A 13,876-nucleotide genomic window follows, 5' to 3' on the forward strand; every position below is an offset into this window, starting at 1 on the left:
TGCTGTAACACAAAAGGAGAAATTCAATTGGTCAAGTCTTGCTGAAGCGTCCTTGGGAAATTTGACTACTAACTTTGATCCAAAGTGGTATTCTTTGGTACAAAAAGGTGAATGAATCTCTCTCTAAAATGGGGTAACATTTGAAATGAAATTGTCTTATCAATGATCCTGGACCTAACACTTGTTTTATTTGGAATGAGGATCCATGTTGGATGGTATTGAAGTGAGATTGTAACTAAACACTAACTGTGGTGTATAAGGTATTGGGGCTAGAACTAACATTGGACCACCCATAAACCCATAAGACGTAAAAATAAATTATATATATATATATATATATATATATATATATATATATATATATATATATATATATATATATATATATATATATATATATATGCACACACATACATACACAGCTCTGGAAAAAATTGAGACCACTGCAAAACTATCAGTTTCTCTGGTTTTACTATTTACAGGTATATGTTTGGGTAAAATGAACATTTTTGTTTTATTCTACTACTGCCAACATTTCTTCCAAATTCCAAATAAAAATATTGTCATTTAGAGCATTTATTTGCAGAAAATGACAATTGGTCAAAATAACAAAAAAGATGCAGTGTTGTCAGACCTCTAATAATGCAAAGAAAATAAGTTCATATTCATTTTTAAACAACACAATACTAATGTTTTAACTTAAGAAGAGTTCAGAAATCATATTTGGTGGAATAACCCTGATTTTCAATCACAGCTTACATGCGTCTTGGTATGCTCTCCACCAGTCTTTCACATTGATGTTGGGTGACTTTATGCCACTCCTGGTGCAAACATTGAAGCAGCTTGGCTTTGTTTGATGGCTTGTGACCATCCATCTTCCTCTTGATCACATCCCAGAGGTTTTCAGTGGGGTTCAGGTCAGGAGATTGGGCTGGCCATGACAGGGTCTTGATCTGGTGGTCCTCCATCCACACCTTGATTGACCTGGCTGTGTGGCATGGAGCATTGTCCTGCTGGAAAAACCAATCCTCAGAGTTTGGGAACATTGTCAGGGCAGAAGGAAGCAAGTTTTCTTCCAGGAGAACCTTGTACTTGGCTGCAATCAGGCAGATTTGTCTTTGTGAACACTTACCTATAAATAGTAAAACCAGAGAAACTGATAATTTTGCAGTGGTCTCAATTTTTTCCTGAGATGTATATTAATAAAAATAAATAAATAGGCTTTTAGTTATTCTATTGTAAACTGTACTTTGACAAATGTGTGCCTTTTTAAGAGACCTGCTCTGCCGGACTGCAGGAGATGTCACGCACCCTGGGGATAGATCAGCCCTTAGGAATGTGTCTGTTTTGGCCTGTATATGGATCTGTAATAATGTGGGTCCTATTCTATGCAGTTGCTTGTATATTTACCATAAAGACTTGAATGCACACAAGATCTGATGTAGTAGAAAATGTAACCCGACGCTTCAATACAGAACAGTTACTTTGGTCCAGGTTTCTGAGCAGTTGAAGTGCAGTGTGTTTAGAGATGTCTTCCTCAGACGCCCTGTGGTGATCGCTGGGTAGAAGTGCAGTCCTGCTCTTCTCTTTCTGGGGGTGTTTTTCCAGTCTGATTTCTGCATAGACTACGTAGGGCGACCAGGGCCAATTTAAAAAACAGTTGCTTCTGGCGGATGTTAGGGATTGATTTTAACAAATTGCCATCTACCAGTGTGGCGTACAGTACAATTGGTTTGTGTCCTGGTGACGTATGACAAGGATGTTATGCTGGAAAAGGAACCAGCGGTCAAATGAAATGTAACGGCTGTATTTCAGAGCTGTAGGTCTTTTAGTTCCACCCCCATTGTGATGCATCGTGACAGCTTGCATGTGTGTGACAGGGCTGAGAGTTCTAGCGATTTAGTGATGGAGGATAAGATATGAAGTCTTTACTGACCTACACCATTTTAAAGAAGGATGGAAATAAGACTCCCATTGCATAGCAGTTTTACACTGATTTTAATGACACACCAGAGCTTTTTACCTATACACTGCTCATAGTAAAACCTGGAATGGGTGAAATGCTTTGCAATGGGAGTCTTATTTCCGTCCTTGTTAGAGAATGTCTTGGTCACTTTAAGAGGTGGCTTTCCCAGTGCAGTGTATGAGGAAGACTTTCAGCCAGGGAATTTAATGGCAAGCCTCGGAGTATTGGAGCTTGAAAGCGCTTTGTTTGGAATGTATTGCTGGTATCCTGGAAACCAAGTTGGCTTCCCAGTTCTATCAGATTGTCTGGTAACAATACTTCCATTGTTAATGCTGGTTTGTGTTACAACCCTGCTGCATAATCACACAAAGGAGAGGTACTACATTAAACTTGTTCAGAGCAAACTACTACAGCACAGTGTCCTTAACCCTTTGTGGTCCTATGTCAGACCAGGTCCGACATTACAATTTTCCCTTTCCAGTCTGATGTCGGACCCTGCCCGACATCATCAATAAGACGTAAAGCACAGGTTTCTAGTCATTTTTTTTCTCCAGAAAAAGTAGAGAAAACCTTTCAGTGGCCGAGTGAGACAGATAGGAGCCGGAATGACGCAGAAAAATGGGGGCATCTGATAGCCCCATGCACCACAGAGATAACACGGACATAAACAAAGGAGATGGCTGCTTCTGCATCCAGTGCTCAAAGCAGAGCTCTTTGAGATGTAGTAATAAAATAATGACTTGGATCGCATTATTGAGGAGTTTTTGGTGATAAAATGATTGATCAGGAGAGGATTTATCAGTATGCATGTCTGAAAAGAGGTATGTGAAAAATACAGCTAACAAGGGGTGGGGTTTGGCTGGAGATGCAGCACTGAGTGTACTTTTGCAATTCCGTGCCTTTTAAACCTGTTTTACTCAGGTGGGCGGGGGGATATTTTAAAGAGCGTGTGTAAAAAGCACTGATTTTAAATGGACCGCAAAGGGTTAAATTGGTTATTGCTGTTAACGTTTGGTCTGCTGTGTGAAACTAAGCATTCAGAGACTCTCTTAGATTCCCAGCAGATGTAGGGGCTCGAATCTGTGCAAAAGGGAAACACATGACACGTGTTCCCCTTATTTGGGAACAAATCCATGACTTGGAGCAATCGTTTTCGCAGCAGTGAGGCTGTTCTGCACTGATTTTAGGGGATTAACAAATTTTTTTTTTTTTGGTCTGATAATGTGGAGGTGGTGGTTTTGAATGGTGAGTGTGCTAGTTCTCAAATAACACTACTCCTGGGTTCCTCTGTCTTCTAAAGGCTTCTACATTAAGAACGGCATGTTGGAGACGCATATAGCTGACCTTTGCACTGGAATATGTTCATATTGTACGTGGCGTCTACTGGCTTTTTGAGGCAACATTCTGTATGTCGGATTTGTCAGTCTGGGTCTGTGACTGGATATGTTGCGAGTGAAAATGTCTAACGCTTTAGTTTTTAAGGATCCAGCTAGTTGTACACAGAGGTGAGCTGGCAGGTAGACTAGCACTTGCATATTAAAACTGCATTGACCACCTGGTTGTCTATCTTGCCAGTAGACAATATGGACAGCAGGTATTCAGTAGCTCTGTGTGTATGGAGGGGCTTGCTGCAATGCCAGAGGTCAGTGAAACCCATTAGAGTTCTCCACAAAACAGCAGTTCCAGTTTGTTACTTGGAGAGACTCCAGTTTTGTGCTGCTGCTATTTGTGTATCCAGGCTCCCTCTCCCTCTGTCTCCTTCCCGCTGGTGTTCTTGTGCAGACAGCCGCTGTACAGTATGTGTCCACACCACACAGCTATGGCAGATATGTGCCTAGCATGCTACAGCTGGACTCCTCCCCAGGCATGGCGTGGCATCTCTGCTCTGCTGTCTTTAGGGATGAGCAGGGCTGTCAGCTGTTGGCAGGCCGGGTGTAAAAAAGGAAACCAGGCTTTACTGCCATGCTGGTAATCGGAGGGGCATGTGGATTAGCAGTGCTTTGTTTGATCAACAGGCTCTCTCAATGTCTCCTGCTAAACTATAGCTGTTTTTTCGAGTGGCTTTTAATCGAAGCTGTCCCTTGTCCTCCACCTTGGAGACTGTAAACGCTGTTGCTTGGGCTGATCCATGAGCAGGTATACGACCTCCCTGTCCTTTGGAATAGTGGTGCATTTCCGAGAAGTTCTATCTTTAGCAGTTTATTTGAATGTTTTATGTAACCTGATGACAGCACTAATGAGCTCAGACCTTGTGTGCATTGTGCAAGAGGCTCTGTGGAGAAGGTGCGCTTAAGTGGGAGCTGTGCTGCTCTTAAGTCGTCTTCCTGGATGAAAGCACTACAAGCAGCTACAGGCTATTAACCTCTCTTGTTTTTGTCTCACAGGTTTCTAAGCATTAAGACGATGTAATGAAGCAGAGCAGAACAGTCGTAGTGGGATTTGCCTTCTAATCGCTCCCCGGCATCTAGGATTTAATTCACAAGAACCTGCCAGGCATCGTGGGCAACCATTTTGTTTCTCTGTATAAGAACTTTTTGTTATATATATATATATATATATATATATATATATATATATATATATATATATATATATATATATATTTGATATATATATATATATTTACACACAGTGTGTATCTATATATGAGTATGTATATATTATATACATTATACACAGAAAAGAGCTGGCTGTGTAAGGAGCCTTTGAAGCTGTAGCCTTTTTCTATTGTCCTGTTCCTTTAGTCCCCCCTCCTCTTCAAACTGAAAACTACCAATGGTTGGCTCACAAAGGAGAACTGTCTTATCTCTGGACTGATCTGCTTGGATTCCACCTCTCCCAGTCTCCTCCCCTCACACATACACACACACACAGAGGCACTGTATGAGCAGTGTGTGTGCGTGCCTCTCTCCGATCTCGCTGCAGTTGGATGTATTGGTTTTTAAAAGCACCTTTTTTTTTTTTTCTATTTCTCCTGCCAAGCTTTTTTTTTTTTTTTTTTTTTAATTGAAAAGTTGTAAAACTTCCTGGAATGGTTTGCATCTTCATTCAAAGTGAATAGTTCGCAAACATGGGGCTGGGGGCCTTAGTGTTTTTGGGGGGGGTAAACAAGACTGCCTGCTGATCTGTGCTAGAAAAGAGCGTCTAATGTGAAGAATTAGTTAAATAAGTCAGACATTCTAGTGACTACTAGGTTTCTCTTTAGAGCGCTGCATTAAGTATATTATACTTGGTATAAAGAATTGAAATGGCATCTTCATTACATATTAGGCATTTCTTCCTGACTCAACCTGTATGTAAAATTGCTTACACATAATTGTACACTTCCATGATCTGTTTTTTTTTTTTTTCTGGAAACGTAAGATTTTGTGTACATGTTAAACTGTAAAAGTAAACAAACAGTTTCTGTTTAAACAAAGAGGTTTATTTTATTGCTGTGATGATAACACTTAAATGTAAAGAGAATTCTTCCTTACCATTCTGGATTTAATTTTATTTTCATTTTTATCAGTAAAGATTCAAGAATCATTTAGGTCCAAGTTCAATATGTTTCCTTTACAGCTTTTTCTTTTTTAGATTTGTAGAAATGTATCTTGTGGTTCTTTCAATAAGATGTTCATTTTGTATTTTTATTTTCTCATTTTTGCGAAAGGGTGGTGTGCGTTTTGGTTCTTCCTGCGCTAAAACAGACCTTTGTGTAAATTTCTCTGGGACTGTGTCTCTACAGCTGAGAGAATAGCAAAGCAGCTGTTTGCATTGGTGGCTTTTTTTAAAAATATATAATTCAAAGAAAATGTGTTGGAGGTTTTTTTTTTGGTTTTTTTTCTATTTACTTTTGAATCTTGTGAAGCAGAAGGAAATGTGAAAGAACTTCTTGTCACTTTGCCTTTAGCAACAACCAGTGTGCACACCAGTAACCTGTGAGCTAGCTGGCTGACTTTCTCCCTATTACTACTCCTCTGACCCAGCTTCAAGTATCTTTGTGCTGGACATACTCTAACAATGTCATTTATTCCCTCTAGCATGTCAGAATAAATTAAAATGACTTGTCAGAACTGCTGTCCCAGTCTTCTGTGTAATTAAAAACCCAAAAGCAGTCAAAGGAATTAAGTGCCCCGGCTTCTTTCGAAGCTCTGTCAGACACACCTACTCAGAAGTGATTCAGCCTCGTTTCCACCCAATCACTCTGTGTCTAAAATCAGTTAGTACCGTCACATGAAGTGAGCAAACGCTGCTGAAGTTTGAGCTGTGAAAGAAGGTCTGACATCAGTCAGTCCAGTCATTCTGTGGTTTAGTCTGACGAAAATGAAAAACAAGACATTTGTTAGATTGTGTGTGCCTGTGCTAGTGTTGGGAAAGGAGTACTGCCAGACCAAACCTTCCTATTGATTTCAGTAAATTAAGACAGACAGCAGTTAAAACAGGCAAATAACAAAGTTAATGAATTGATTCCTGTGCCGGTGCAATTTTATTAAGAGTGGTATTATAAATACTGCTGTTAGATTTTTATTTTATCATTAATAGCAGTGTTGTTGTCCTTCAAAATTCACCACTCCTAGAATAAGCGTTCTGGTTCTGTGCAGTCTAACTGATCAATGGAGTTCAGTATGTTAGTGGCAGGGTGTGATTCAGAGTGCAAGGATTCTCCTGAGCTATTGTGGAGTGACTAATGAGTGTCTTTAATCCACCAGCGTGTTTATGCATGGAGTACTGGCAAGTGGTTTTATACGACTGCACCTGGGGGGAAAAAAAGGATTCAGACACACCCAGCTCAGAACAGACTGGGACTGCAGAGGATTCCTCCGGCACGGGCCTGCTTTCATTCACTCTTAAAAATAAATGCATCGGAAATCTACCACACAATGGATTTGATTGGTGTTCAGATCTCTTTGGCAATGCATTTCTTTGCCCCTAGCTCCAAATCAAGCTATTCTTTAGCGTGTGTGGAAGGTATTGTTTGAATGCTTTAACTTTTGTTCTAATAAATAACAATAGTCCACAGAGGTTCTCTGAATGAAATAAGCCAAGCACTCATCTACATTGTTTTGAAAGTTTAGCAGTAGAGGCTACTGGTGCTAAATGATCAAACCCTGCTCTTCAGTTAAACTTCCCTCAAGACATGAACATTGTCTTCTAGGAGTCAGGGAAACTATCATCATGGTTGATGGTTACTAAGGAATAAAAAACTAAAGATGTCTCCTGGAGACCGATTTTAACGTTGCCAGTACTAAGTGAGGTAACCTGGCACTGGAGTCTAATGCCACATTTGCACTTGTGCTTGTATTATTAAGCTCTGCGTTTGTAGCAATGTGGTGTCATTTGGAACAGTACACTACATCTGGTCATTCTCATTAAATTTGAATGAATACAAGATAGATTCTTTACATGAGAATCCATCTTGCCATAATTAAAATATTCACTCTGAATATAAAGAATATGGTTGGCGCTAAAAGTCTTCAACAGTTCTATTTAAAGAAAAGTCTACTTGGTAATGAATTATATTGGTAATAAGATTTTCATTTTAACGTTGCTCCCGTACTGTCCTTGCTGTTCAGTGCTTGTCATAGGCCGTACTATCTCTTAATCACACTATGGGTTTTATTAATAGAAAGTTGATTTACTGTTACAACTATATCGAACATGTGATCCTAACCCTTGCGTATTTCAGTGTTCTTTTCAGCGTGGGTGTGATTTCAGGTAGGACAATGCACCAGGCTCAGCGGTAGGATGACGCTGCATTTCACAGGTAAGGTTTATTAACAGAAAAGGGTGAAGGGTCATTGGCGCAACCGTTCTCGAAGAAAAAACTAAACCCCGGAGTGTTATTAAATGATGAATTCACAGTTTGATACAAATGGAGTGTAATGGAGAGGGAGAGTGGGGTATGGGGTGGGACAATGGCGGGAGAGGGAGGGAAGGAAGGAGTATGGGGTGGGACAATGGAGAAGGGAGAAGATGGGGTATGTGGTTGGATGAGGGAGGGAAGGAAGGAGTGTGGGGTAGGACAACGGGAGGGGTATGAGGCTGGACAAGGGAGGGGAGAGGATGGGGTATGGGGTTGGATGAGGGAGGGGAGAGGTATGGGGCTGGATAATGGAGGGAGAGAGGAAGGGGTATGGGGAGGGAGAATGGAAGGAAGAGGGGTATGGGGTGGGACAATGGAGGGAGAGGAAGGGTGAGGGTTGTGGGGCTGGACAATGGAGAGGTAGGTGAGAATGGAGCGAGGAAGGGGTATGGGGCTGGACAATGGAGAGAGGAAGGGGTATGGGGCGGGACAAGGGAGAGAGAGTGAGGGGTATGGGGTGGGACAAGGGAGAGAGTGAGGGGTATGGGGTGGGACAATGGAGAGCGGGGTATGGGTATGAGGCGGGACAATGGAGAGAGACTGATGGGTATGGGTGTGGGGCGGGACAATGGAGAGAGACTGATGGGTATGGGTGTGGGGCGGGACAATGCTTTCCAGGAGTTGCAGCTAGGCCTGCTGGGTTTGAACGTTACACTAGCAATTACTAAGTTACAGTGGTGAAGGTCTAAGGGAAGTCCTGGCCCGTGTGAATCACAATAAAATGAAAGTGGCACTCTCAGATGAAGCACGGTGCTGTCGAATAGAGGACACTAGGACAATGTCGGAGCTAGTCACATGCTTATTTCTGAGCTGTTTCTCCAGGGAAAAGGAGGAGCTGAAGCATAAAATAACCTTCCAGGCAGCTGAATGAATACATTGAATGAGTCCCATGAGCGTGTAGACCTCTGAGTCTGTACGCAGAATGGACAGTTGCTCAGGGAGGCGCGTTTGCCAAAGCGATGAGTCAGCCGAGCAGCTAGAGAGATTTCTATGGGGACGCCTTCTATAGAGAAACGCCTGCGTGTAACAAGCCTTAACTCGCCTGAACTCTGCTCGCTTTGATCAGCCACTGCCCCCGTGTGACTATGTGATGACACTACAGGGCCTTCACATAGAAACCTGAGCAGGAAACTGATACACTAATCGGTATGTAATGCTTCATAGAGAATCCTCCTTAGCGCTCTGATTCTCCAGCTGACTCGCTGACTGTCAGACAAGTCTGTGCCTGGTTTAACTGCAAGAACCCTAAAATAAACACTACATTTCAGCGTGACACCGAGCCAGCGTGCTACTGTTGTGAAACAGTTCCAATCGGATGCAATCGAGTGGTTGGAGTGACACCAGAACCCTGAGATGTAATCAATAGGATCTGCGCATTACATGGTACAGTGTTGCAATAGTCTGAGCCACGTGACATGCTACCCGGAATCACTGTGCTGGCAGTGTGCCAGTCCCGGGGGGGGGGGGGATTTCCGTGTGTGTGTGTGTTCATGTCAGTGCTGCAAACACACACGTACACAATGAGACACACGCACACACGCATCAGAGCTGAGAACTCACTGCTGTGAATCCCAGCCTTCCTCCAGTAAGGAAACCCTCTCTGGGTTTCTGTCTCTGTTCTTAAAACATCTTCCTTATGAACAGTTTCTATCAACTTTATAACTACAGAGTGTGTGTGTGTGTGTGTGTCTATATCTATATATATATATATATATATATATATATATATATATATATATATATATATATATATGGACACATTATTTGTATAAAAAATGATAACTCCCCCTACCCCTCCATTACTGCCATTTCACTCCTCCACTTATCATTGTGTACATGGCATGGATGTCAGGTGAGCATGAGATTATTAAAATGCATGATGCAAGTCTCTTAGTGCCATCTGGTGGCTTTTCTTGGTATATACCGCAGCGTCAGGTTTAATAGATTCCATTTTTTTCACGCTACATACTAGCAAGTTTTGCTGTTCTTTCTGGTGATGGAAAAAGGCAGAAAATTTTTTTTAAAACCTGAGGGGTTCTTCCACCTGTAGTATTAGCGTTTTTGAGAGTGTGTGTGCATGGATGATTTGCATTGGGATTAAGATTATTATTAGGGCTGTTAGAGATGAGGGATGTAGAGTGGTTTGGAAGATCTTAAATCAGCCTGCATTGCGACTGCACTGCCGTCTTTCTGCAGTAGATGGTGCTCAATGTGTTTATTGTTGTTCTGTTTCATCACAGATTTACTTTAGATTAAAAAAAAAAAAAAAAAAAAAAGCTTTTGTGTTTATAATAATGTGCAGTTTGTATTATAAAAAATGAGACTGACTCCCATTTAGCATTCCTAAATAAAAGCAAAACGGACACTTCCTTATGAATTCCAGAACACAAGGACAGAGCGATGAGGGAATCAGGTTGTCGGGTTTTATTAACACAAAGCCCGCAGCAGTACCTGCAACCAATAATCACATCCACGTCATAACTTTGTATTGCATTGGTGGCCAATTTTAAAATGTACACAATACAAAAAGTATCAAGAAAAAAAAGTGAAAAATCTTCTCCCAACCATTTGACAGAGAAAAGCAACAGTGCTGTAACAGTGATGCCTGTTCCTGTATATGGAGGATTCATCCAGCACTCTCCAGTGCTCCAGGATCAGCTCTCCTCGATGAGGTCACAGCCACCCCTCTGTGTGAGGTCACGTTGATAAGCCTCGCCCCCAAGAACAGTATTGCCAGGAATCCCCATGTGAGTGCCCAAGGGATTCCTGGGAAAACTGGACCCCGAGGGCAAGGTGAGGGAGGGACAGGAAGGAAAGCAGGGGCTGGTTCAGTGATGTGGAAGAAGATTTTGTGTGATTTGATAAGTTTATACAGCTAATGGGTAAAACTAACTATAATATAATGTTTCAGCTGGTTTACAGTGTGTGCTGATTGCGCAATTAATGCAGGAGGTGCGCTGAACTAAACTCGTTTTATTTCAAAACGACGGTGTGTTCATTTAATCCAAGCACACCAGAGGACTGTCCTTGGTTCTGACCCAGCATCGAGGTGAACGGATCTACCTTTCCAGACAATACCCCCGTGACAGTGCCCCTCTGTGACAGCTCCTACCACCTGACAGCGCCTCCCATGTGACAGCACCTCCCTGTGGCAGCGCCCCTCTATGAAGCGCCCCCTTGTGGCAGCGCCCCTCTGTGACAGCGCCCCCTTCCCGAGCTACAGTGCTTCATCTCAGACTCCCAACTGACCAGAGATGCAGCACTGCACCGTGGGGGGGAGGCTGGTTATCCAGTAACACCAGAGTCCAGGGATCCATTAGAAGCAGTTCTAGCCAGCCTATAAAGCAGTTATTATTACTATGCAGTTAGCCCCGAACAGCAGTCCCATGACAGTGAGATCCTGTCCTCCCGTGAGGGCAGCGCTGTGTGTGAAATCCCATGACAGAGAGGTCCTTTCCTCCTCTGAGCGCAGCGTGTAGAATCTCATGACAGAAAGGTCCTGCTCTTTTCTGAGAGCAGCGCTGCATGTGGAATCTCATGACAGAGAGGTCCTGTGCTCCTCTGACCACAGCGCTACGTGTGGAATCCCATGACAGAGATTGTTCCCCCTGTGAGTGCAACGCTGCATGTGGAATCCCAGTGCAGGGACAGGAAATGCCTGCTTGTCTTATTGTTTCCTGCATCTCTGCCCTCTGCGATCAGGGCACATTCCTCAGCACTGCGTTAACACACAGCTTGTTTAGAGAACAGCCCCCCTGCTGCAAACTGTGCTGTATATATGAGGGAGAGAGGGAGTGAGGGAGAGGGAGAGGGAGAGAGAGAAAGACAGACTCCAGAGAAGACGCCCTTCCTTCCTTCTCTGGAGTCATTTCTCCCTCTAGCTGAATGTACCCGTCTTTCAACTAAACTTCTAACTATTGCCTTGTTCCAGAGTCAGTGTGAAAATGCCACCTGTCTGCTCCCCTCAGCTCTCTAGTGCAGCATACCGTAGTAAAGTACAGTATAAAACAAAGCTACGGTTACATTGGTCTCCTCCTCCTCGCAGTCCTGCTTTTCTTTTTCCTCCAGATGTTTGATTTATTGCACGCTGAAATAAATAAGAATAACAACAACACAAATAAGTGGAACAACCTGTTCACTTGAATGCTAGCAGATGTTATAGCATCCTTGCGGTCTGTGACAGGATGGACGTTATTTGCTAGATTTGATTCCCCTCTCTCGGTCCAGCAATGTCCTAAGGCCTTCAAAAGCTGTCTCTGCCTGCTGCTCCATAGAGCCGCTGAGAGCTCCAAAGCAAGCAGCTGGTGATGGCAGAAGAGCTTACTGCTCCCAGCCTGGCTGTGCTGCTGCTTGAGAAGCACCCCCTTCATCCCATTGACTCTGTGAAGCATGTGGCTCCAGATCCAGGTACTACAGTCTACACTGAAGAGAGGAGCAGAAACAAAGGGATCAGACACCCTGCACCAGACACCAGACACCAGCACACTAATCTACATCACCCTGCATTCACCAACACACTAATCTACACCACCCTGCATTCACCATCACACTAATCTACATCACCCTGCATTCACCAACATGCTAATCTAGACCACCTGCTTTCACCAACACACTAATCTACACCACCCTGCATTCACCATCACACTAATCTACATCACCCTGCATTCAGAATCACACACTAATCTACACCACCCTGCATTCACCATCACACACTAATCTACACCACCCTGCATTCACCAACACACTAATCTACATCACCCTGCATTCAGAACCAACACACTAATCTACACCACCCTGCATTCACCAACACACTAATCTACACCACCCTGCATTCACCAACACACTAATCTACACCACCCTGCATTCACCAACACACTAATCTACACCACCCTGCATTCACCAACACACTAATCTACACCACCCTGCATTCACCAACACACTAATCTACACCACCCTGCATTCACCAACACACTAATCTACATCACCCTGCATTCACCAACACACTAATCTACATCACCCTGCATTCACCATCACACACTAATCTACACCACCCTGCATTCACCATCACACACTAATCTACACCACCCTGCATTCACCATCACACACTAATCTACATCACCCTGCATTCACCAACATGCTAATCTATATCACCCTGCATTCACCAACACACTAATTTACATCACCCAGGGTGAACCAATGAAAGTCTGCATAATTACCTGGGCAGTATCGCCAAGTGGTACAGTGGGTAGTTAGTTGTTGCCCTGTTAACATGAACAGGTCAGGAGCCTATAGAATAAGAGTTAAGCCCAATGCAGGAGCCAGAGATCAGAATCAGGAACCCCCCACCCCCCTGTTTAACTGCAGTTGCTTTAGCTCTGTCCCACCCAACATCCCCTCCTGAGAATCATTCAGGAAACCACAGCACTGCTTGTTTATCTCAGAGCTGCCCTGCAGAGGGGGGACCAGCCCAGATTACCAGACCAGTCTGAAAGTCTGTGCCTCCCTGTTCCCCTCTTGCTACTGTGACAGGCAGTGCTGTGTAATGCGCCAGTGTTATGGACTGTCCCCTCTCTATTAGATGAGACTAGGTTAAAAGCTCTATAAACACGACCAGTCCGGCTCTTTTGCATAGTGGTTAAGTCTCTGCTTCGTGCCCAGGCACAGCCCTGTTGCACTACCTTCTCCAGCAACAAGTAAAATAGGATTTTTACAACATTCAGAAGTGGAATTGCTAACCTCAAGGAAAGGAAGCCGAGTGCTTAGATGAGTTGAAATAAGCAGCGGTCTGTTCTTTCACCACAGCCAGTCCCCACGTGTTGTGTTATGGTTACTGAAGCACCTGCATCTGGGCCGTTGAGTTTTTCACAGGCCGTAGTGAGTGCTGTGGGGAGCAGACTGAATAAATCTTTACATTTAGTGATTTGCGGGGGGGGGGCCTCTGGAGCTGCTAAACATTGCCTTTTAAGGTCTCCCTCATCTTACTGAAAAACAGGACGTGAGGCAGGGGCGGGGGCTCTGTCTCTTTCTCTCCCCACCCCCTACACCCACGCCTCTCTCCATCTCTC

General features: G+C 43.5%; 1 long non-coding RNA gene across 1 annotated transcript; it reads right to left on the reverse strand.

Moving 5' to 3' along the window:
- Positions 1 to 10,220: 10,220 nt before the first annotated feature.
- LOC121325004 lies at positions 10,221 to 13,539 on the reverse strand. The gene is made up of 2 exons (XR_005951293.1): positions 13,028 to 13,539; positions 10,221 to 12,233 (listed from the first exon to the last, which is right to left on the reverse strand). It is a non-coding gene; the product is annotated as an uncharacterized LOC121325004 (long non-coding RNA).
- Positions 13,540 to 13,876: the final 337 nt, after the last annotated feature.

The sequence above is a fragment of the Polyodon spathula genome, chromosome 12 (genome assembly GCF_017654505.1).
Source record: "Polyodon spathula isolate WHYD16114869_AA chromosome 12, ASM1765450v1, whole genome shotgun sequence".
Taxonomy (NCBI): domain Eukaryota; kingdom Metazoa; phylum Chordata; class Actinopteri; order Acipenseriformes; family Polyodontidae; genus Polyodon; species Polyodon spathula.